The 25023-nt window shown below is 41.8% G+C and overlaps 1 pseudogene; it reads left to right on the top strand.

The window, feature by feature from the left end:
• Window positions 1-7819: 7819 nt before the first annotated feature.
• LOC136311731 (tetratricopeptide repeat protein 24-like) overlaps window positions 7820-25023 on the top strand; it is a 192242-nt pseudogene continuing 175038 nt past the window's right edge.

Below are 25023 nucleotides of genomic sequence, written 5' to 3'. Positions count from 1 at the left end.
AGAAATCACCACGAACACTGTAGATATACAAAGAATTATTGTAGAATACTATGAAAAACTTTATGCCACTAAATTCAACAATCTAGAAGAAATGGATAAATTCCTAGAACAATACAACCTTCCTAGACTGAGTCAAGAAGAAGCAGAAAGCCTAAACAGACCTATTAGTAGAGAAGAAATAGAAAAAACCATTAAAAACCTCCCCAAAAATAAAAGTCCAGGCCCTGACGGCTATACCAGCGAATTTTTTTTTTTTTTTTTTTTTATAATTTTATTTTTTTAATGGGGTGACATCAATAAATCAGGATACATATATTCAAAGATAACAAGTCCAGGTTATCTTGTCGTTCAATTATGTTGCATACCCACCACCCAAAGTCAGATTATCCTCTGTCACCTTCTATCTTGTTTTCTTTGTGCCCCTCCCACCCCCTATCCCTCTCCCATTCCCCCCTCCCCCCCGTAACCACCACACTCTTATCAATGTCTCTTAGTTTCACTATTATGTCCCACCTACGTATGGAATAATACAGTTCCTGTTTTTTTCTGATTTACTTATTTCGCTTCGTATCATGTTATCAGGATCCCACCATTTTGCTGTAAATGTTCCGAAGTCATCATTTCTTATGGCTGAGTAGTATTCCATAGTGTATATGTGCCACATCTTCTTTATCCAGTCATCTATTGATGGGCTTTTTGGTTGTTTCCATGTCCTGGCCACTGTGAACAATGCTGCAATAAACATGGGGCTGCATGTGTCTTTACGTATCAATGTTTCTGAGTTTTTGGGATATATACCCAGTAGAGGGATTGCTGGGTCATAAGGTAGTTCTATTTTCAGTTTTTTGAGGAACCACCATACTTTCTTCCATAATGGTTGTACTACTTTACATTCCCACCAACAGTGTATGAGGGTTCCTTTTTCTCCACAGCCTCTCCAACATTTGCTATTACCTGACTTGCTAATAACAGCTAATCGAACAGGTGTGAGGTGGTATCTCATTGCCGTTTTGATTTGCATTTCTCTAATAGCTAAAGAAGATGAGCATCTTTTCATATATCTGTTGGCCATTTGTATTTCTTCCTGGGAGAAGTGTCTATTCATATCCTCTTCCCATTTTTTTATTGGATTGTTTGTTTGTTTGTTGTTGAGTTTTATGAGTTCTTTGTATATTTTGGATATTAGGCCCTTATCTGAGCTGTTGTTTGAAAATATCATTTCCCATTTAGTTGGCTTTCTGTTTATTTTGTTATCAGTTTCCCTTGCTGAGCAAAAACTTCTTAGTCTGATGTAGTCCCATTCATTAATTTTTGCCTTCACTTCTCTTGCCATTGGAGTCAAATTCATAAAATGCTCTTTAAAACCCGGGTCCATGAGTTGAGTACCTATGTCTTCTTCTATGTACTTAATTGTTTCAGGTCTTATGTTTAGATCTTTGATCCATTTTGAGTTAATTTTTGTACAGGGGGAGAGACTGTAGTCCAGTTTCATTCTTTTGCATGTGGCTTTCCAGTTTTCCCAGCACCATTTATTGAAGAGGCTTTCTTTTCTCCATTGTGTGTTGTTGGCCCCTTTATCAAAAATTATTTGACTATATATATGTGGTTTTATTTCTGGACTTTCTATTCTGTTCCATTGGTCTGAGTGTCTATTTTTCTGCCAATACCATGCTGTTTTGATTGTCGTGGCCCTATAATAGAGTTTGAAGTCAGGTATTGTTATGCCCCCAGCTTCATTCTTTTTCTTTAGGATTGCTTTGGCTATTCGGGGTTTTTTATAGTTCCATATAAATCTGATGATTTTTTGCTCTATTTCTTTAAAAAATGTCATTGGAATTTTGATGGGAATTGCATTAAATTTGTATATTGCTTTGGGTAATATAGCCATCTTGATTATATTTATTCTTCCTAGCCAAGAACAAGGTATATTCTTCCATCTCATTATATCTTTTTCGATTTCCCTTAACAATGGTTTATAGTTTTCATTATATAAGTCCTTTACATTCTTTGTTATGTTTATTCCTAAGTATTTTATTTTTTTTGTTGCAATCGTGAAGGGGATTATTCTTTTGAGTTCCTTCTCAGTTGTTTCATTGTTGGCATATAGAAAGGCTATTGACTTCTGTATGTTAATTTTGTATCCTGCGACCTTACTGTATTGGCTTATTGTTTCTATTAGTCTTTTTGTGGATTCTTTGGGGTTTTCGATATATACCAGCGAATTTTATCAAACATTCAAAGAAGACTTGGTTCCTATTCTACTCAAAGTCTTCCAAAAAATTGAAGAAGAAGCAATACTTCCAAACACATTTTATGAGGCCAACAGAACCCTCATACCAAAACCAGGCAAGGATGGCACAAAAAAAGAAAACTACAGACCAATATTTCTAATGAATACAGATGCTAAAATACTAAACAAAATACTAGCAAATCGAATACAACAACATATTAAAAAAAATAATACATCACGATCAAGTGGGATTTATCCCAGAATCTCAAGGATGGTTCAACATATGTAAAACGGTTAACATAATACACCATATCAACAAAACAAAGAACAAAAACCACATGATCTTATCAATAGACGCAGAAAAGGCTTTCGATAAAATACAACACAATTTTATGTTCAAGACTCTCAACAAAATGGGTATAGAAGGAAAATATCTCCACATGATAAAGGCTATATATGATAAACCATCAGCTAACATCATATTAAATGGCACAAAACTGAAGTCTTTCCCCCTTAAATCAGGAACAAGACAGGGTTGTCCACTCTCTCCACTGTTATTTAATGTGGTACTAGAGGTTCTAGCCAGAGCAATCAGACAAGACAAAGAAATAAAAGGCATCCATATCAGAATAGAAGAAATAAAGGTATCACTTTTTGCAGATGATATGATCCTATACATCGAAAACCCCAAAGAATTCACAAAAAGACTACTAGAAACAATAAGCCAATACAGTAAGGTTGCAGGATACAAAATTAATATACAGAAGTCAATAGCCTTTCTATATGCCAACAATGAAACAATTGAGAATGAACTCAAAAGAATAATCCCCTTCACAATTGCAACAAAAAAAATAAAATTCCCAGGAATAAACATAACAAAGAATGTAAAGGACTTATATAATAAAAACTATAAACCATTGTTAGGAGAAATTGAGAAAGATATAATGAGATGGAAGAATATTCCTTGTTCTTGGTTAGGAAGAATAAATATAATCAAGATGGCTATATTACCCAAAGCAATATACAAATTTAATGCAATTCCCATCAAAATTCCAATGACATTTTTTAAGGAAATAGAGCAAAAAATCATCAGATTTATATGGAACTATAAAAAACCCCGAATAGCCAAAGCAATCCTAAAGAAAAAGAATGAAGCTGGGGGCATTACAATACCTGACTTCAAACTATATTATAGGGCCACGATAATCAAAACAGCATGGTATTTGCAGAAAAATAGACACTCAGACCAATGGAACAGAATAGAAAGTCCAGAAATAAAACCACATATATATAGTCAAATAATTTTTGAGAAAGGGGCCAAGAACACACAATGGAGAAAAGAAAGCCTCTTCAATAAATGGTGCTGGGAAAACTGGAAAGCCACATGCAAAAGAATGAAACTGGACTACAGTTTGTCCCCCTGTACTAAAATTAACTCAAAATGGATCAAAGATCTAAACATAAGACCTGAAACAATAAAGTACATAGAAGAAGACATAGGTACTCAACTCATGGACCTGGGTTTTAAAGAGCATTTTATGAATTTGACTCCAATGGCAAGAGAAGTGAAGGCAAAAATTAATGAATGGGACTACATCAGACTAAGAAGTTTTTGCTCAGCAAGAGAAACTGATAACAAAATAAACAGAAAGCCAACTAAATGGGAAGTGATATTTTCAAACAACAGCTCAGATAAGGGCCAAATATACAAAGAACTCATAAAACTCAACAACAAACAAACAATCCAATAAAAAAATGGGAAGAGGACATGAACAGACACTTCTCCCAGGAGGAAGTACAAATGGCCAACAGATATATGAAAAGATGCTCATCTTCTTTAGTTATTAGAGAAATGCAAATCAAAACTGCAATGAGATACCACCTCACACCTGTTAGATTAGCTCTTATTAGCAAGTCAGGTAATAGCAAATGTTGGAGAGGCTGTGGAGAAAAAGGAACTCTCATACACTGTTGGTGGGAATGTAAAGTAGTACAACCATTATGGGAGAAAGTATGGTGGTTCCTCAAAAAACTGAAAATAGAACTACCTTATGACCCAGCAATCCCTCTACTTGGTATATACCCCCAAAACTCAGAAACACTGATACGTAAAGACACATGCAGCCCCATGTTCATTGCAGCATTGTTCACAGTGGCCAGGACATGGAAACAACCAAAAAGCCCGTCAATAGACGACTGGATAAAGAAGATGTGGCACATATACACTATGGAATACTACTCAGCCATAAGAAATGATGACATCGGATCATTTACAGCAAAATGGTGGGATCTTGATAACATTATACGAAGTGAAATAAGTAAATCAGAAAAAACCAGGAAGTGCATTATTCCATACGTAGGTGGGACATAAAAGTGAAACTAAGAGACATTGAAAAGAGTGTGGTGGTTACGGGGGGAGGGGGAAAGGGAGAGGGAAAGGGGGAGGGGGGGCACAAAGAAAACTAGATAGAAGTTGACCGAGGACAATCTGACTTTGGGTGATGGGTATGCAACATAATTGAAAGACAAGATAACCTGGACTTGTTGATCTTTGAATATATGTAACCTGATTTATTGATGTCGCCCCATTAAAAAAATAAAATTATAATTAAAAAATAAATAAATAAAAAGATAGATTTAACTATAAAAAAAAAAGCTTTATTGTCTAGCTTGGCCAAGCGGCGGGAACTCTGACAGAAATCTGACAGAGAGCGCGCTGGCCCTTTGTTCTACTTAGTTTTTATAGTTTTGTAAGTGGGAAGTACAGAAGCAAAAATTGCAATAGGAGCCCCTTACCGCTATTGGTTATAGTCATATGTCCTTTAACATGATAGGACCACGTTCAATTTGCAAACCATACATCATTTTGGAGAAAACAAAATTTACAAGCCAACACAATGGTAGAAAGATGTCTCTTTACATATTAAAGGCATTCCTATATTATCTAGTGTTTATCTGCTATCTCTCTGTCCAGAGTCACAAACACATTTACATAGGAGAGGTAGTTTCAGTGTGGACAAATGCCCGCAAATGGCTCATTGCTATAAGCCATTTGCAAAAGGTTTGTTTTGGCTTTTCTCTTCCTGTACCTGGCTAGCCTGGAATGTCTGGGAATCCATGTTTTCCTCCCCTTGCATTTACAATACAATGCCAAGGACCATCCTGGTTATGCCAATCACACAGTACAGAGACTATTCTCACAATTTCTCTGCACACCTTAACCCAAATTAATAAAATGTTCAAGCCTCCTAAAATATTAATATTAATTCTGTAGCCTTTGGTACTTTACAACATCTGCGGGTGAAATGGCTCAGTGGTTCCTCAAAGAGAGAGAGAGAGAGAAAGAAAGAGAGGGTGTGTGTAAAAGGGTTCACTTCCAGGACAGCTCAAGCCTTATTAAAGTTTGCAGTTATAGTTAGTGGAACTGATCCTAGGCTAATTAGCCCAGAGTCAGAAAACCAGGGATCTAATCCCAGCTGCATGACTGCTCTGTGACCTCAGGCAAGTTACACCTGTTTTCTGAGCCTGGCCCCTTCCTCTGTGAAATGAAGATATGGGATAGATAGAGGATATTTGAAGTTGTAACTAGTAACAAGCCCATGATGCTTTCTTTGATTTATTGTTTTGAGTAAGGGACTTGAGAGGTGTGTCTGCAGGTATGGAGAGTAGTGGAACAGGAAGGGCAATTGAATTCAGGTGTCTGTGCCCAAGCGTCAACTGTGTTCAGCACTAAAATAGGGCACCTGAGCTGTCAATCAAAGAATTCCCTAGGAGTTCAGGGCGGTATCTGGTTGTCTGGTAACAGCGGTGGTCTCTGAGCAAGGAGCTAGCAATAGGTAACCCAAGCCAGAGGGACCATTCCAGAAAGCTAGCTGCCGAGAAGATCAAAGGAGGCAAGACATCCTTGGCTGGAACCCCAAAACCTGGTGGGGGTGGCCAGGAATGCTCCAGGAATGAGGGCCTTGAAGAGGTATGATTCCTTGTTCTTCTTAGGAGCAGGAGAAATTTTTTTCAAAAATAGAGTGTTTTTATCACCTCTGCGTATTTCTCCTAAAACCGGGAGGAGGGGTGGAAGGGAAAGGGGGAGGGACTGACAGCTCAGTTCCTGGGTCTTTTCCACTCCATTTCCTCTCTCCTGAGAGGAGAGTTTATAAAACAGCTCTTCGTTTCTAGGGGAGAGATACTAAGGGGAAACATTTGCTGATGAGAGAAATGTGATTGGATTTAAGAGCACCCTGGAGACCAGAGCAGGATGTTGTGGGACCTGAACAAGGCAGCAGACAGAGAGTTAAAAAGATAGGGGAGAAAGAAGTTCCCCTTGAGATAGGGAGTGAGGTCAGAGGAAATAGAATCCTTACTCTTGGAAGTTGGCTCCTTGCCATTTCATAGCCTCTTCAGCTTTCTGACCCCAGTGCCTTTTATGGGTCCTGGTACATAGCAGTAGCTTACTGAATATTTGTAAAACAGACTTGAATCATGTCTGGAGATTGGACAGCAGGAACACAGTGGATAGGGCGTATGTGGAGGCACAGGGTGAAGGAGACCGTGGAGGTGAGGCTTTGTATGTGTTCAGTTCATTCATTCATTCAGTTATTCAATCAGTAAACATGTTTATTGTAGTAAAACATATATAACATGAAATTTATAGTTTTACACCATTTTAAGTGATATTAAGTGTTTGTTGCAACCATCAGACCATCCATCTCCCTAACCTTTTTATCTCATTTGATAAATATTTATTGAGAGTCTACTATGTGCCAAGCCCTTTAAGTTGCTCCAAATCTAATAGGGGAGATACATAAGAAAGTTAATAACTCTAACCTAGTGGGATAAATGCCATAAAAGGCATAAGGTGCTATGGGATTACAGAAGGGCTCAGCTGGCTGAGGGGAGGGGACTTTCTGAAGGAAGCTATTACTTGAACTGAGTCTTGAAGGAGGACTAAGAATCAGTCAGGACATTAGAGTGAGTTGAGATGGTGCCAATGGGAGAGATGAAGCAGTGATGTGGCAGAGAGAAATTCTTGAAACCCTGAGGCTCACACCAGGGCAGGAGTAGAGCTCAATTCCCCTAGAGTAGCAATTTTCAACCGGTGTGCCGCAAGATTTTTTTTAAGACTTTTATTTATTCATTTTAAGGAGAGGGAGAGAGAGAAGGGGAAGGAGCAGGAAGCATCAACTCCCATATGTGCCTTGACCAGGCAAGCCCAGGGTTTCTAACTGGTGACTTCAGTATTCCAAGTCGACACTTTACCCATTATGCCACCACAGGTCAGGTGCAACATTTTTTAAAACATGCAACACCTGACTATTTAGTCAGGGGCATTGGCCTCTTTTCCCTTAGATTGTCAAATAAAAAAATGACAACAGCCAATACAACAGTAGCTGTCTGGTGTGAATGAATGAAAATTATACCTATTATTCTTTGTCAGATCAGCAAAATATATATGTATTGGAGTGCCACAGAATTTTAGAATTAGTTTATGTGTGCCATGAGATGAAAAAGGTTAAAAATTGCTGCCCTAGAGGGATCCTGCTTTGGAGAAAATGAAAGGTAACATATAAACCTGTGCTTTCCATTTTCAGTACTATGTCTTCCCCCAACCCTGAGGCTACCCCACAAGAGCCTTAGCCTTCAAGTTCCAAGAAGAAAAAGAAGAAAAGAAAATGGCAACAGCAAGAGGCCAGCATTCAAGCCCTCACCAGGGCTGGCCACAAAGTCCTATTGGCCGGCCAGAATCATGAGTCCTTGGCCAACTTCCAGAGGCCTTCTTCCTGGCCTTCAAGGCCCCACAAAAAAGGGACAGCCTTATTCTCCAGGCCTGTGCCTTCAACCTGGGGGCTGACTACGTGGAGACTGGGGACCCAGCCAGAGGCCTTGAGCTGCTCCTAAGAGCCCAACTTAAAGAGGAGTCACAAGGCAGGTGTCATGGTGACCGTGTTTCAATGTGGCTTTGGCCTACTAAGCCATGGGCAACCTGCCTCAAGCTTTGGCCTGGTACCAAGGGCTCTGGGCCACTACCAGCCACTAGGTGACCAGAGGCAAGCCCAGGAAAAAATGAGAGCCTGCTACTAGGCTCTGGTACAGCCTGAGCTAGCAGCCCACTGCCTTCAGAAAGCAGGCTGGGCATATGCCCAAACAAAGCATCCCCAGGCTGCAGCCCTGGCATTGGGGGCTGTGACAGGGTGTATGCTGAAAAGTAGGCAGCATGGCCTGGGTGAAGTGGTGCAAGTGCTGGAGGAGAGCTGGAAGCTTGCTAAAATGAATACTGAGCGGGGACTGCTGGGTAAGGCCTTTGGACAAAGAGGTGTGGGATCTGGGGAGGCTCAGACCTGGTGATCCTGGTCTCAATGCCTCTGGTGAAGTGGAAGCAGAGGCATTTCTGAGGGTGGGGAAGGTGTTGCAAGAGTGGAACAAAGGCTATAACAGTATGGCCTCAGTTGCATCTGACCTTGGCTTTACCTTCTAGGGCAACTCTTTAATGACCTAGGCCTGGGTTACTCTCAGCTGCAGCTGTTCCTGATACCAGCAGAGGCCTTCCAGCAGGCCCTGCCCTTGTGCCAGGGGCCAGGAGAGGAGGCCACAGTGCCCTTGGCAACTGTCAGGAAGCCCAGGAGTTTTACCAGAAGGCTGCTGACCTTCGTGGTGAGTACCAGAAGCTGGAGAATGTTATTAAGACTAAAGTACTAAGGGGGGGGGGGGGTTCAGCAGGGGCCCAAAGGCTGAAAAGTGGATTAACCATTAGGACTAGTTATGGGGCTAGGAAGCCTAGAACTAGGGGGATGAGGGCTGGGAATGCAGGAGGTGTGATAGCCAGGCAGGGAAAAGTATTGTGGGCCCAAAGACTTAGGCCTAGAGCTGGGAATGCAGAATTGGGCAGAAAGAAGAGCTATTATTAATACCTGCTTTGCCTACCTCACAGGGTTGTTGCTTAGCTCACAATAGCCAGAGGGAGGCAACAGAACTGCAGAAAGGCTGGGTATAGTTATTGGAAATTTGGTTCTCTGTGGTACATCTGAAGTTGTGCTGTGGCTGAGCAATATAAACTTTCCCTTGGTTGTTGGGGGGTAGGGTACTGATGCCCAACAGCCAAGGTCCCCTGTTAGAATTAGGTGGCCTTTGTAATCATCTCTGTGGGGCAGCAGGGGAGCAGGACCAGAGCTTTGGCAGCCTGGTATTCGCACTGAGCCAGCTGGAGGACCACAAGGCCACCAGAGACAACTACCTACAGGCTCTGCAGACTTCCCAGGACACTGGTGAGGGTGAGGGGGTTAGCAGGTGGCTTGGGGTGGTGAATCAGAGGCTGAGATTCCTTGGGGCTGGTAGGAAGCAGTAAGGGACTTGGGGTGGGAAGTACCTGTGGAAGAGAGGGTTTGTGAGGAAGGAGCCATAAAAGGACCTCTCAGGCTCTCTTCCCAGGAGACATGAAGGGGCAGTGGCAGGCCTGCAAAGCACCACACCTGGCTGGGGCAGCACAATCAGGCCTTGAACTACTATAAGGAAGCGCTGGCCTGGTGTCAGGTGAGACCCCCCCCCACTCTAGAATCGAGCCCTTCTTCTAGCCCTCCAGGAATCCTTCTCTGACTAACATTTCTGCCTTCACATCTTGTCTTCTCTGCCTCAATGATTCACTCATTAAACATGCCCTGTGCACATTGTGTGCTAGGTCCTGGGACACTATTCTGAAAAATAGTTCATCTCTGCCCACAGTTCTGGGTAGGACCCTAGCAAAGGCATTTGGGGATGGAGCAAAAAGGAGGGAAGACAAAGCACCATTCCTTCCTCCCTTTCCTATTTCTTTCTTTCCCAGAGAACCACAAAGCCCAGATTTTCTCCATTAATCCATTATCCTCCCTTTCCCTAGGAAGAGCCTGATTCTGTGTGAGAGCGGCTGGTGGCCAAGATGGTGGGTGCCATGATGACCCATTTGGCCCGGGATGGGCAGGACCTGACTCACACCCTGATGATACTGAGACAAGGATCTGGGGGTGGAGAGAGGTTACCTGAAGAAGGGGGATGGTAAAGGTAAGAAGAGCTGACTGCTTTTCTGTGTTCATTTGCCCCTGGGCCAGCATATGGTACATGTATCACTTTCCCCAGGCCACCTGGGGGTGGGAGGTGAGCAGGGGATCATGGCACATGTCCAACACTATGAGTATGCCAGAGTTTTAGCTGAGTGGGAACTAGCTCCATGGGCAATTAAGCCACACCAAGGAGGAGGCTTGTGAAGTGCCTTGAGTTTTAAGTCCTTGGCTGCAGTTCCCAAAAGGGCCACGTGATGGGGACACTGCTTCAAGTAAATCCTTCTGTCTCATCTCTGATTCTTGGGAGGGCATTTTTCTTGTTCTCTACCATGCTTCTTCTCTGGCTCCTTCTCAACCTCTCTTTACCTCCTAGTTTCTCTCAACAGGTTGATGTCTTTCCAGCCTCCTCCTCCATCCCCCTCTGAGATACCCTCAGGAAACATTCCATCCAAGTAATTGAAATCATACTTCAGCATTTATTATATTTATTTAATCAGTTTTATGTCTTCTCTTATTTTAAGGATTAGGACACCCTACTTATAGGGTGAAAGCAAAATTAAATTAGCTTGGTACAGAAAGAGGACAGTATTGGGAGTCAGATGACCTGGGTTCCATCTAAAGTTGACCACCAACTTTCTGTGACTTTGCTGCTGGAGGCCACGAGCAGGATGGGATGGTGGTCTGGCTCTGGTCACATCTGCTAGTCCATGAGCCTTAGTACTAACATGATAGTTTGTAGTGGGGGCCTTAATAAAACAAAGACCTCACCCACTAATTTTACTCTGAGACACAAGGCACAGCCTGGTTTACTCTGGCACTTCTGTGACTCTGGGGCCATGTGTCTGGAAGGAACATAAACTCATGCACACATCCAGAGACATTTTTCTCTAACTGATTTTCTTTACTCCCCTTCATTCCCAGACCTCAGCTCCAGAGAAGCCTCAGGCTACAGGTGGGGTCTACCCAATGGGGACTGCAGCCAGGGTATGAAGGGGCCCGGCAGAAGCACAGCACAGGTGACTGGGTTGGAGCAGAGCTTCTGGGATAGATGTGTCCAGGGGGGTGGAGGGAGGGGGGTTAGGAGGTTTTGCAGTAGTGCTGTGGTGGCTGGGACTTCATAGGTACCTCAAGGGAGAGGCAACCTAACTAGGTGACACTTTGCCCCTTGTTCAAAGCCCCTATAGATCTTTGGGTGGGTGGGAAGATAAAAAATTAGAGGAGGGCTATAAGGAGAAAGAAGAAGAGGGCTTTCTGAAAGTTCCTGACTGGGTTTGCTTGTGCAGGAACTCGAGTGTGGTACATGTAAGCTTTGCTGGCTGAGGGGAGCACTGTCCCCTCTCTCCTCATTTCCCTTACTTTCTGCCTTTCCCACCTCAGGTCTGACACCCCAGGTCAGCCTCCCCCCATCTCTGCTCCTCTCAAGATTCTTGCCCATTTTTCCTGAATCCTTTCTGGAATCACCTCTTTTTCCTTGCTTCAACAGCTTTCCTAACTCCTAGAACTGCATCTTAGAGCACCAAGATTTGTTGGAAGCCTACTATGGGCCAGGTACCTGGTGCATTTCCTACCCTAGCTTGCTGTTCACTAGTCTCTTTCCTCAAAGGCTTCCAATTCTGGCAGCAGACTTTCTTGCTACTTATTGAATTAAATTCACTGATACCTTCTTTTCAGTATATTTTATTCCAGGCACTGGTGAATTATTTCCACATCTAGCCCAGGCTTGTCAATAGCATAGCCTTTGGTATAGCCTCCATATACAGTGACCAACACATTCCCTGACATCTACTCTTTTTGTTCTCCCAAAGTGTTCTCTTTTCCAGAATGAGGGTTCTTGGTTCAGAGAGGCCTACAATAAATGTCTGTCCCTCTCCATCCAGGACACGGGTCTCATCTTCCATTTCTACTACCCCAGTCAAACCATGGTTTACCAAGAGTTGGTTGTGCTTGACACCAAATGTATTTATGCTGGTTGTATGTATCAGTGCAATTTGTAAGTTAATTAAATATTATATAAACTGATGAACCAAATGTTAAACTAAAAACTGTTTCTTTGAGCCCTGGCCAGGTAGCTCAGTTGGTTAAAGCATCAGGTCAATAAACCTGTGACATCTTAGGACAAGTGGTGCAGGCCACCAGCCATGAAAATTGAGTACATCCAGTACATGGCTGGAGGCAAAAGATAAACAACCATTTGAAATGTAGCAATATTTTCCACTGAACTCTATGTACCCAACAGCAAGGAAGCCCTACCCTAGAGACTTAGCCAAGAATAAGGTCAGCTAATTGCACCTCTTCCGCCCTTGTAAATGCTGCTTGCTTGCTCAACCTAGATAGCCACCCTATAAAAAGGAACCATTTTAGAGGCTTGGCACTGCAGTGTTTCCTTGCATGGGTTGCCTGTAGTCCCTGCGCAGGTTTGCAATAAAACTTATAAAATTCACTTTGGGTTTGATGTGGTTTGTTTCCTGGGATGTAACATATGGAGGACCCAGCAAGATAGGCCGTGTATGACCCCTCCTCACGGAGTGGGCTGCAGCAGACGTTGGTAGCTGGCCAGCCCCCGGCAGTTGACATTTGGAAACTGAATTTGGCTGATTCAAAACATTCGGAGGTCTCAAGACTGTCTGGTAAGGAAACTTCCTCTTTGAATATCTAGAAACAGAGCTCTGGTTAGAGAAAAGGGTGTAGTGGAGCAAGTGGGATGCCACCTGATTTCTCCCCACCTGGTCGGGGAATGCAGGATATTGCCTTCTCCATTTTCGTTTCAGTTTAGAAGTTTTGTTTGTTTCATGTGCATATTTGGTTTGTTTGTCTGCTTCGCCCGTTGCTTCCTCACAGGATTCCTTCGAGAGTCAAGGGCCATGAGTCAGGGGCAATCTGCTGCCCTAATGCCTCTTCAGTGCTTGCTTGATAACTTTTCTGATTTCTCTCACAGGGCATGAGACTATGGGACTCCTGATGATTCTGCCATGTTGCAGACTCTTTGTGAACTAGAATGGCCAACCTTTGGTGTAGGGTGGCCCTTGGAGGGCACTTTCAATTTACCCACACTCTTTGCTGTCAGGGAAAATGTCTATTGGGTCCCGCACCCTGACCAGATGCCATATATAGATGTGTAGATTAACATAGCCACGGGAAGACCAGGTTATGTTAAGAAATTTTTTAAGAACTATATTAAGGGAGATAAAGTTTGGGCAGGAAGAAAAGCTGTCCTATTGGCAACCCCAAACAAAAGCAAAGGGAGGCTTCCCTCCCCAAAACAAGAAACTTTGAGAGAACAGCCACAGCCTGTCCACAGACCTTATCCAGTAATACCTGAAGATCCAGGGGCTGCTGAGTCCTTACTAGATCCCATTCTTCCTCCAAATCCAGAGCAAGCTGAGGACACACCTAAAGCCGCAGGGCTACTCCCCACAGCAAACCCACAACCTGGACTGGCCCCCTCTTGGGAAAGCCCACCCCATACCCATACAGGGGCCAATTATGGTCATCCTAGTATACCACCAGCTCCAAAGTCGGCACCTTTGCTTCCCCTCCGAGAAGCTGCAGGGTGGGGTCCTAGGGGACTGGCTAGATTAATTTATGTCCCCTTCTCTATTAGTGATTTATATAATTGGAAACATCAGAACCCCCCATTTTCAGAGAAACCCCAGAGTCTAATTTCTCTCCTTGAAACCATTTTCCATACTCATCGTCCTACTTGGGATGATTGACAATAGGTTCTTTATACTCTCTTCACTTCTGAGGAAAGGGAAAGAATCTACCAAGAGGCTGATAAAGCAGTATTAGGGGATGGAGATCTACATATCCTTGGTTGAAGGCAAGAATTAGAGGAAGTTCTCCCTTTGACCCCCCCTAACTGGGACCCCAACACTTCTAGGGGACAGGAGGCTTTATGCAAGTATCATTATTTCCTGCTCAGGGGTCTCTGGGCAGCAGCAAGGAAGCCAACTAATTTTAGTAAAGTCAGCAAAATCATCCAGGGAAAGGATGAATCTCCTTCGGCTTTCCTTGAAAGGCTTTTAGAAGCCTATAGAACATATCCTCCATTAGACCTAGATGCCCCAGAGAACAGGAAGCTCATAAACATAGCTTTTGTCTCTCAAGCAGCCCCAGACATTAGAAAGAAGTTACAAAAGTAAGAAGGATTTGAAGGAGAAAATAGAAGCAAGCTTTTATAAGTTAGTCAGAAAGTTTATATGAACAGGGAGGATCCAGAGATATGAGGTGCAGAGAAGGTGGCAAAAATACTAATTGCAGCCCAACCAAATAAACCCACTAAAGAAAAGCCACAAGTGTTGTGGACCATAAATGGCAAAAAGCCATTGTAGATTCGAGCCATTGTAGCAAAAGGCTAAGTTCTCCCCCTTCCATCTCCATATTTGGCTATGATGCTGAGTATTTGCACCCACTCTACTTGCTTCCTTGGGTTGCTAGAAGCAATATACATGCCCTTCCTCTGACTTTTTGTTTGTTTCAGATGTTGGTAGATTTCACTAATGTATCCTGTTTTTGCCTTGAGAGAGTTCCTGTCTTAGCATTGAATGTGCAACTTTGTATCAAGGTCCTTCATTTGCATATGGCTATATAATAAAGCAAACTGGGGCTATGGGGCACTCAGATACTGCCAGGCATGTTGAAGAGTCCTCCTGGTCCCATCATTTTCATTTTGACAAGTGTGTTTCCTTAATTCTGCACTGTTATTAGGAGCCGCACTGGTCCATGGCAAGTGGCGCCCAAACAAACGACTTGAGTATGAGGAAACTAAAACTGAAGGAAGGTGACAGAACTCCCCAAAGTGAAGTACACACAGTGAGTAAAGAAAGTTTTTGGGGAAAGTGTAGTCAGGAGTAAAAGATTATGGACAGACAGAGTAAAAAATAAGGGACCTTTATGTAGAAATGTTTCCATATAAAGACAAATCATTATTTGAAGAGTATCAGGGTGAGCTGGAAACAGAGGGATGTGAAAATGCTGATAACTTGGAGTCTGAGGATGACAGGGGGGATGAAAAATCCATGGCTATGGCTGCCTTAGCTGCGGGGCCTGTGCTGCCCTCAGCTCCTTCCTACATTCAACCCTCTGCTCCTCTGTTCCCTTAATGGGCTGATTGCGGAGTCTATAGCTCAAAATCTGGGAAATCCCCTCTCCAACAATCTATAAACCAGGCTCAAAATGTGGGGGAAATAATAGATGATGGCTTTACCCATTTTCCTATTGTAGAAAAACAGGATGATACAGGGAGATTAGTGCGAGAACATGAACCTGTACCTTTTAGAGCTCTGAAAGAACTTAAACTTGTTTGTGTTCAGTATGGGCCTACTGCCCCTTTTTCACTTGGTTTATTAGATACTATTAGAGCAAAGGTTCTTCCACCAAATGACTGGAAGGCGATTGTTTGTGCTTCTCTCTCTGGGGGTGATTATTTGCTGTGGAAGTTGGACTTTCATGAAGGGGCTGTTGAGGTAGGAGAAAAATCTCAGCATAGTCATCCTGAGCTGCCAGTTACAGTGACTATAGAATTTGAGAATGGATAGGAGACTCAGGTATTAGGAAAATTACAGCTTTTCCTGTCATGGTCTGATTTTCTTTAATGTTTTAACTATAATCTTCTGAACTATCATTTTGTTTCTTTCTTATTCTTTGCCTGGAAATTGAGGCAGGGCACTTGTGTTGGATCTGACTATAGAAGATATCCCAGCAGCTGCAAGAGCAAATTTTCTCAAGGAGATTTTGTTTAGTCACATCCTTCAGTCCCTCTGTCAGGAAATGCCCTGACCAATATCAGGCAGGCATCTTTGTAATCTGGATGTGCTCTGAAGTCCCGGGTTTCTCTCTGGTTTGTCTGGTTCTTGTTTCTGTTTAGTCTTTGTTTAATGTTGTTAAAATGTATCTGTTTTTAAGGCCTGAATTAAGGTTTTTTTGCAAGAAAAAAATAAAAATGATGGCTCTAATATTTAGAAAAAATAAAATGTTTTAGAACTTGTAAGGAGCACTCATTTAAATTTAAATGGAATAGAATGTAGATCCTTAAGACTTACTGATTTGGTTAGTACATTGTGAGGTGTGTTCAGAGTTAGGAGCCAAATAGCAATTTAAATATTAGGATTAGTCAAAGTTGTGTTTTTTGTGTGTAAATTGTCTTGTTATGTGTAAGGTTATACTCAGTTAAGCAAAACAAAGGAATTGAGCAAAATTAAGCAGGGCCCTAATAAGTCATTTCAGGAATTTGTCTCACGGCTAATTCAGACAGTTAGAAGAATAGTATAAGGGTGCTAATTCTGCTTCTCAGGCCACATCCTGCAAAAGGGCCCCAAGAAAATTGGTGATTTGGCTCCTCTAATTTTGCCAATTGGATTAAAAAAATAGGTCAGGAATGCCCTGAAATGGAACTAACAATACAAGGATATAAATTTAAAGGAATGATACTAGGGCTGATGTATCTATTATTGCTAAGCTACATTGGCCTCCTTCCTGGCCCACTCATGATAATGGGAAGATGAAGAAGGTCATTCTGGATTTTTTCAGCCTCATGTGCTCCCTGGATTGCCAGCTAATTTGTGGGGTAGAGATGTTTTGAAAAATATGGGAGCATTACTTGTCAGTCCTAATAATTTAGTCAATACTCAAGTGCTTAATCAGGAATTTTTAGAAGAACAGCGGGGAATTCTCACCCCCATAGAGGTGGCAGCCAATACCAGAAGGTGTGGATTAGGATATCAAAATTTAGCATAGGGGTCTTGGTAGTTCCTGCTACCCCAATAATGCATTGTGCAGACCCAATTACTTGGAAATCAGATAATCCTGTATCGGTAGACCAATGGCCCCTTTTGAAACTTAGGGCAGCTGCTCAATTGGTACAAGAGCAGCTACAGCTTGGGCACATTGAACCATCTAATAGTCCATGGAATATGCCTGTATTTATCATTACTTGAAGGATTGCTTTTTTACTATTCCTTTAAGCCTGCATGATTGCAAGCATTTTGCAGCACCCTAAGGCATACATAATTCATTATATGAATGATATTCTTATTGCTCATTTAGATAAAGACACTGTTGACCATTTTACAACAACTAGAATATTCTTTGAAAGAATCAGGACTTTATATAGCTCCTGAAAAGGTACAGCAATCTTTACCTTTTTCTTATTTAGGATAAATTATTGAGGGACAACAAATTCATCCACAGAAAACAGAAATCAGGACAGATCATTTGCAAATTTTAAATGATCTCCAGAAACTGGTAGGATACATTAATTGGCTTAGACCTTCCTTGAGATTAACTACCGGGGAACTAAAACCACTTTTTGATAGTCTTAGAGGATTGGCTGAACCAGCTTCTCCTTGGCTACTTACAGCTGCAGGACAACAAGCTTTAAAGCTTGTAGAAAAGGCCTTGGAGCAAGCACAATTAAAATGCATAAATTCTGAAGAATCAATTGCCTTACTAATTTGTCCCTCAAGTTACACTCCAATGGGACTACTGTGGCAAGCTTCAGGTCCTATTAAATGGATTCATTTGGTTGTTACTTTTAAAAAAGTTTTATCTTCAAATTTTGATCTTGTCACCTCCTTGATTATCATGGGATGTAGGCGACCCTTACAGTTTATAGGTTTTGAGCCTCAAATTATTATTGTTCCTTTTTCAAAGGATCAATAACAATGGCTCTGGGAAAATTCCACTAAATGGCAAATCATTTTTACAAATTTTAGAGGCCAAATTGATTCTCACTACCCAGCTGATAAAATAGTTCAATTAATTACTACATTTGTCTTTCCTCAGACAATTGTTAATGATCCCATTCCTGAAGCACCTAAAATCTTTACTGATGGATCCAGCTCAGGAACAGCGGGCTTAACAATCAATGGACAAATTTATATTAAAATAATTTGCCTTGAAATTGACTTAAAGACTAGAATTACATGCTGTTATCATGGCTTTTTAGCATTTGCCATATTCCTCCTTTAATCTATATACAGACAGCAAATATTTCCACTATAGAGACTGCTGTCTTAGAGACAACTGCTGATGAACTATTTCAGCAGTTTATCCTTCTTCAAAGACTTGTATATCAACATAGAACTCCATGTTTTATAGGACATATTTGAGCTCACTCCATGCTCCCTGGAACTTTTGCACAAGGGAATGCCCTTGTTGATCAAGCTACCCAAAGAAAATTATTTGGAGCAACCATGAGAGATTGATCAATTCAGTCTCATACTATTCATCACCAGGATGCTGCAGCCCTACATAAAAAATTTCAACTTTCTTGGGAAGCAGCATGGCAGATTGGTAAATCCTGTCCAAAGGGTCCTATACTACAATCTGTTCCTTCATTTGGAGTTAACACTCACGGACTCCTACCAGGACAACTTTGGCAAATGGATGTTACTCATATACCTTCATTTGGCAAACAGTCCTCTGTCCACGTTACAGTGGATACTTATTCTGGATTTATGGTAGCTTCTGCTAGGACAGGAGAGGCTGCTAAGCATGTTATAGCTCATTGTCTGTATGCATTTTCTATTATTGGATTTCTTGATGTGATTAAAGCTGATAATGCTATTGCATATGTAGCAAAAGCATTTTCTGTATTTTGTCAAACCTTTCAAATTACGGGCATTTCTTACAATCTTTAAAGTCAAGGTATTATTAAAGTGCATCCAGCAAATATTTAAGGTTAATTTTAAAAATATAAAAGGGGGAGTTATATCCTGGAATTCCTGCAAATCTACCTTATTTTTTTTTAATTTTCTTTTGAATGTTGATGAACAGGAGACACCAAATCCTTTTCTCCTGCAAACTTCTACCCTCTTTTATTTGATCCAGCTAATAACACTGTTTTGTCTTTTTCCAAATAGTTCCAGATATATGGAAAAGGTTTATATAGGTGGATGGGGATCCTCAAATTCCTCAGCGAGATCTTCTGAGCATGGCTTTTAAGGTACAAAGAGGCAGAAAAAGCCCAAAAGATATCAGGTAAAATACTAGCTCTTGGCATACACCCTCAAAGGCTCCAATGCTCCAACTGGACCTCATAGGACTCCATGAGGGCCCTGCTTCAATAGTAGAAAAGATGGTTATTTAAGCCAAACCCTCCCAGGCTTACATGCCTTTGCTGTGAGGAAGAAGGGACACTGGAAGGAGGCTTCCCCCTCGCTCCTCTAAGGGAGGGTTTAGTCTCTTCCAGCCCTGCTCCAGCCACCTGTGACCTAACCTTGCCCAGAATGCTGGGATTTGCCACTGAAGGCTGAAGGTGCCTGGGGCCATCAGCCCCATTTAGGACACTGTGGACGAGCCTAGGGTATTTCTTCTAATAGCAGGTAAACTGATCTCATTTACACAAGGGCCACTTAACTATGTCTTGCCTGAATAATCAGATTTTTTATTCTTCCTTCAAAAATCTCTGTTATGGGTATTGATAGTCCTATTTTCTGCTGCTTTGTTTAATATATAGTGTTTCCTTTATTCCTCCTGCCTCAATACCCTACTCATATTTTAGTCTATGACCTACTCCTAATTTAGAGCTCCTTTTTTCCCTTTTTGCCAACTTACAAATTTATCTCCGCCATCCAGCTTAGTGTACCCCAAGGTTCTCCTCACCACCCCATGGCTGTAAAGTTCCAGTATAAGGCCCCCTGGGTTCATCTTTCCAGTTTAAAGAAAAAAGAAGCTCCATCTTTATGTGTGCTGCAGATGGCTTTTCCAGTCTACCTGGGTCATTACCAGCTAGAAGCAGTGGTCATTGGGACTTTGACGCTAGCTGCAGAGTGTAAAAGTGTGACAGCAATTCCAGTGCCATGTGGACTTCTCCTGGATTTGTTTCCTGGACTCTTGCTCCTGTGACAGCTCTGGATGGACTGAGCTGGGGTTGGGTTGCATTTGCAGAAATTTGGAATGGTTGTTGGTGCCAACTTGGACTTGGTGAACATGTTAAGGACACTACTCTTTTATGGATTCTTGTTGTATTGGCCAAGAGTTTGCTTAAAGGCTTTAATCACTAATGTTTTAGAATATTTGGGTATCTTGTTAGTATTGGCTATACTAATTCTGTGTTTGTTCTGTATTTTTTAGTCTACCTTCAAATTATAATCTGGAAAACTAGGAAATCCGATGAGTGCAAATCTCAGCACACAAATTAAAAATAAAAAAGAAAAGGGGGATATGTTATGGACCATAAATGGCAAAAAACCATTGTAAATTCAAGCCATTGTAGCAAAAGGCTAAGTTCTCCCCCTTCCATCTCCATATTTGGCTATGATGCTGAGTATTTGCACCCACTCTACTTGCTTCCTTGGGTTGCTGGAAGCAATATACATGCCCTTTCTCTGACTATTTGTTTGTTTTAGATGTTGGTAGATTTCACTAATGTATCATGGTTTTGCCTTGGGAAAGTTCCTGTCTTAGCCTTGGATGTGCAACTTTGTATCAAGGTCCTTCATTTGCATATGGCTATATAATAAAGCAAACTGGGGCTATGGGGCACTCAGATACTGCCAGGTATGTTGAAGAGTCCTCCTGGTCCCATTGTTTTTGTTTTGATAAGTGTGTTTTCTTAATTTCACACCATTACTAGGAGCCACGCTGTCCATGGCAACAAAGGAAAGAGCAGAATAGTAGACTGCCTCTAGACAAGAATCAATGTGCTTATTGCAAGGAGACTGGGCATTGAAAAAATAAGTGTCCTAAGCTAAAGGAGAAGAAGGGACAGAAAACTGAAGTCCTCTTTGAGGATCAAGACTGAGGGGGCCAGGGTTCCATACCATTAGGCCCCCAGGAACCCATGGTAACACTGTCCATTGATGGGAAGCCCGCCAAATTTCTTGTGGACACGGGGGCCACTTATTTGGTACTACAAGAAGCTACAGGACTACTCTCTTCAAAGAAGACCGCCATTGTCAGAGCAACGGGAAAAGCTAAGTCATACCCATGGATGAAGGTAAGGATCACTGACCTTGGGAAGGTAACTATCTCATTTGTTCCTAGTAATGCCAGAGTATCCTTATCCTCTCCTTGGAAGAGACCTCCTATGCAAACTACATGCTACCATCTTCTTCCATGGGGAGGCAACTATGTTAACTTTAAATCCAGCTTCAACCCCATCCATATTAGTAACAGTATCCTTGTCAGAGGAATACTTGTTAATAGAGGAACCATCTTTGTTAATAGAGGCAACCCTGCTGCCTGAGACAGAGGAACAGCCCGGCCCTGATCATGATTGCCTTGAACTTCTTGACACTATTTCCAGTCTCTGCCCAGATCTTCAGGACTTCCCATTGTTGAATGCAGAAACTACTCTCTCCACCAATGGGAGTAGCTTCCTCAACCAGGGGGTCTGAAGAGCTGGAGAAGCTATAACAACAGAGGACAAGGTAATATGGGCCCAGTCTCTTCTACAAGGAACTTCTGCCCAGAGGGCTGAACTGACTGCTCTCACTCAATCCTTAAGATGGACAAAAGGGAAAACTGTCAACATCTACATGGACAACAGGTATACTTTTGCTACTGCACATGTACATGGGGCTTTATATAAGGAGAGAGGCCTTCTTACTTCTAGAGGGAAAGAAATTAAAAATAAAGAAGAAATTTTAGCACTCCTCAAAGCCATTTGGCTACCAGCTAAAGTAGCTATTATACATTGTAAAGAACATCAAAAGGGGTTGGATCCAATAGCAAAAAGAAATAACCTAGCAGATGATACAGTAAAAGCAGTTGCTTTAAAACCCAGGGAACCAGTTACTATCCTTCCCTTACTTCCAGAAAGACTTTTACCTGAGAAGCCTCACTATTTAGAAAAAGAAATTCAATTAGGAAATAAATTACACTGCAGAGACTTACCTAGTGGATAGAAGCAACTACCCAATCAGAGACTGTTTATACCTAAGGCTATAGGAACAAGTTTAATTCAGGAAATACATCAAGGAACTCACCTGGGTATTAACAAGCTCACTTCCTTGCTACAAAGGCACTATTACATACCTTACTTAAGTAGTCTTGTAGAATCAGAAGTATCCAGATGCCTTGTATGTGCAAAAGTAAACCCACGCCAATAGAAGAATATACCTAAGGAAAGACAACGGGACACTCTCCAGGTGAAATTTAGGAAGTAATACTGAAGTAAAGAAAGAAAGATATGGATACAAGTACATACTAGTCTTTGTTGATACTTATTCAGGATGGGTTGAAGCCTTCCCTACAAAGCATGAAACTGCTACCACTGTGCTCAAGTACCTCACCTCTGAGATTATCCCTCGATTTGGCCTTCCCTTTGCTCTGGGGTCAGACAATGGTCCGGCTTTCATAGCCTCAGTTTTTTAAAATTTAGCCAAAGCTCTAGGTATTAACTGGAGACTTCATTGCATATACAGGCCACAGAGTTCAGGACAAATAGAAAGAATAAATAGAACCCTAAAAGAAACTTTAACTAAATTAAGAGAGGAAATAAGTGATGATTGGGTAGGCCTCCTACCCTTTGCCCTTCTCCATGCTAGGTGCTCTCCTTACTATAAAGGCTTAACCCCTTTTGAAATTCTTTTTGGAAGACCTCCTCCTATCCTGCCCAAGTTAAATTCAAGCATGTTAACCCCATTTGATAACTCACAGTTCCTTAAGTCCTTACAGGCCATCAAGGCAGTGTGAGCAGAAGCCAACTCCCACACCCAAAAAATACCTAATCAGCACCTGCATTCTAGCGAGCCTCCCATTAAGCCTGGACAGTGGGTTTGGGTCAAGCGGCTCCATCGTGAGAACCTTCAGTCCATTTAGGAGGGACCTCACCTTGTTATTCTAGCTACTCCAACAGCAGTTAAGGTAGCAAACCGCAAACATTGGATTCATCACAGCCAGGTAAAGCGAGCACATCCTGACCACATATCCACTAAGGATAAACAATAGAAGGTACAAAAGGACCCTACAGAACCTGTAAAGCTCCGGTTTACATCATCACTGGGGTAATCCTATTTACACTGACTTTCACTCAAGCAGGAACCCCTAGCCGCAGTAAGTGAGTCCTCATTAGAACTCAAGATAGGTCTGTAATTGCCAGGAATCAAACTTGGGTTACTTCAGCTGTCACCTTGTCAGTAGATTTTTCTAAACTCTTTCATGAGAAATTTTGTGACTCACCAGCGGCTTGGAGGTACTCTGATTCAGCAAGGAGCCCCCTCCTAGATGACTGGCCTAGTTCATATACCATAGGTAGCAGATGCTCTCCCCACATTACAAATAGAGCCTATGGTATACTCCTCATTATGCTTGTCCTGAACCCCCTTCTGGGCAGCACCGTACTTGTGGGTCTATCGCTGATTATTATTGTAAAAAGTAGGGTTGTGAGACTCTTGTTAGTGAATTCCAGTAGAGTCCTCCTAAACAAGACCCAGACATAAACCTTCTCAGATTAGGAATAAGACCAGGGGGAAAAAGACCAAATAATAGATAGGATGAAAATTGTGCTAAAGATAACTGTAACCCCACCATCATTACTATTAAGAAACCCCAAGATCCAAGTTGGAATACAGGGAAAATGTGGGGCCTCAGATCCAGGAACCTTCTTCACCATCAAGAAGTTACCCCCCGAGGCTCGCAAGCCTCTCTTGAGGTGATTAACTCATACCTTACTTAAAGCCTTTAAGCCCCCTAAAGCTGACTCACCTAAAGAAGAATTAAATCCCAATTTTACTGCTTCGCATAGTCCAGAAACTGTATCACCCAATAAAGCTACCCCTATTGCTAACACCTTAGCACCTCCTGACCCCACATTAGAACAGAGTTCTTCTATCTTCACACTTCTAGACTCTGTTTTTCTAGTCCTAAATAGCTCCCAACTCGAAACTACTAAGAGTTCTTGGCTTTGCCTGGATCCTCAACCTCCCTACTATATTAGATTAGGAGCTAATGTTTCTTTTCAGAATGTCACTGTAAATGATTCAGACTCCCTTGTTGAGTGTGAACAGGAAGGATGCATCTCTCTGGCCAGATTCCAAGGAAAAGGACATTATTTTACCTTAGGAGAACTGACGGACCCCACCACCATTGCATATCAGAATTCTTGTCTCTCCATGACTCACATCAGTCCACCGGCAGCCGGAAGACCATGGGTACTAAAAGCAACAGAAGGAACTTGGGTTTCTTGTTTATCTTGAGTCAGCAAATGTATCTTACCTAACATCTCTGATGATTTTTGTATATCTACCTATATTGTACCTCAGGTTTACCTATACAGGGGAAACTCTGAATTCCTTCTCCAACCCAACATCAGGTACAGAGCTAAAAGAGCTGTACCCCTACTTTTACCTATCATAGCAACCTTAAGGATCACTAGAGCCATAGCTACAAGAGCATCTGCTCACATCACCCTAGAAACTAGAATTAAACAATTATCTTTGACTTTTTCAAAGGATATATCTATTTTACAAACTCAGATGTCATACCTTGAACATGCTGTAGATTCTTTAGCAGAGGTAGCTCTTCAAAACAGGAGAGGGCTAAATTCACTCTTCCTAAAACAAGGAAGATTATGTGCTGCTCTAGGAGAAGCTTGTTACTTTTATGCTAACCATTCAGGAATAATTAGAGAAAGTATCCAAGTTTTAAGAAAAAGGCTCCAAGATAGGAAAAAGGAATTACAAGACAATAACTGGTATCAAAATCTTTTTAATTGGTCCCCTTAGTTAACAACCTTCCTTACTGCATTAGCTGGGCCAGTTTTAATACTGCTACTCATCCTCATCTGTGGACCAATTATTGTCAATCATTTAGTTGCATTTGTTC

This window comes from Saccopteryx bilineata, chromosome 8 (assembly GCF_036850765.1).
Source record: "Saccopteryx bilineata isolate mSacBil1 chromosome 8, mSacBil1_pri_phased_curated, whole genome shotgun sequence".
In the NCBI taxonomy this organism is placed as follows: Eukaryota; Metazoa; Chordata; class Mammalia; order Chiroptera; family Emballonuridae; genus Saccopteryx; species Saccopteryx bilineata.
Note: the sequence above shows the minus strand (reverse complement) of the source record. Positions and strands in the feature narration are given on the sequence as shown.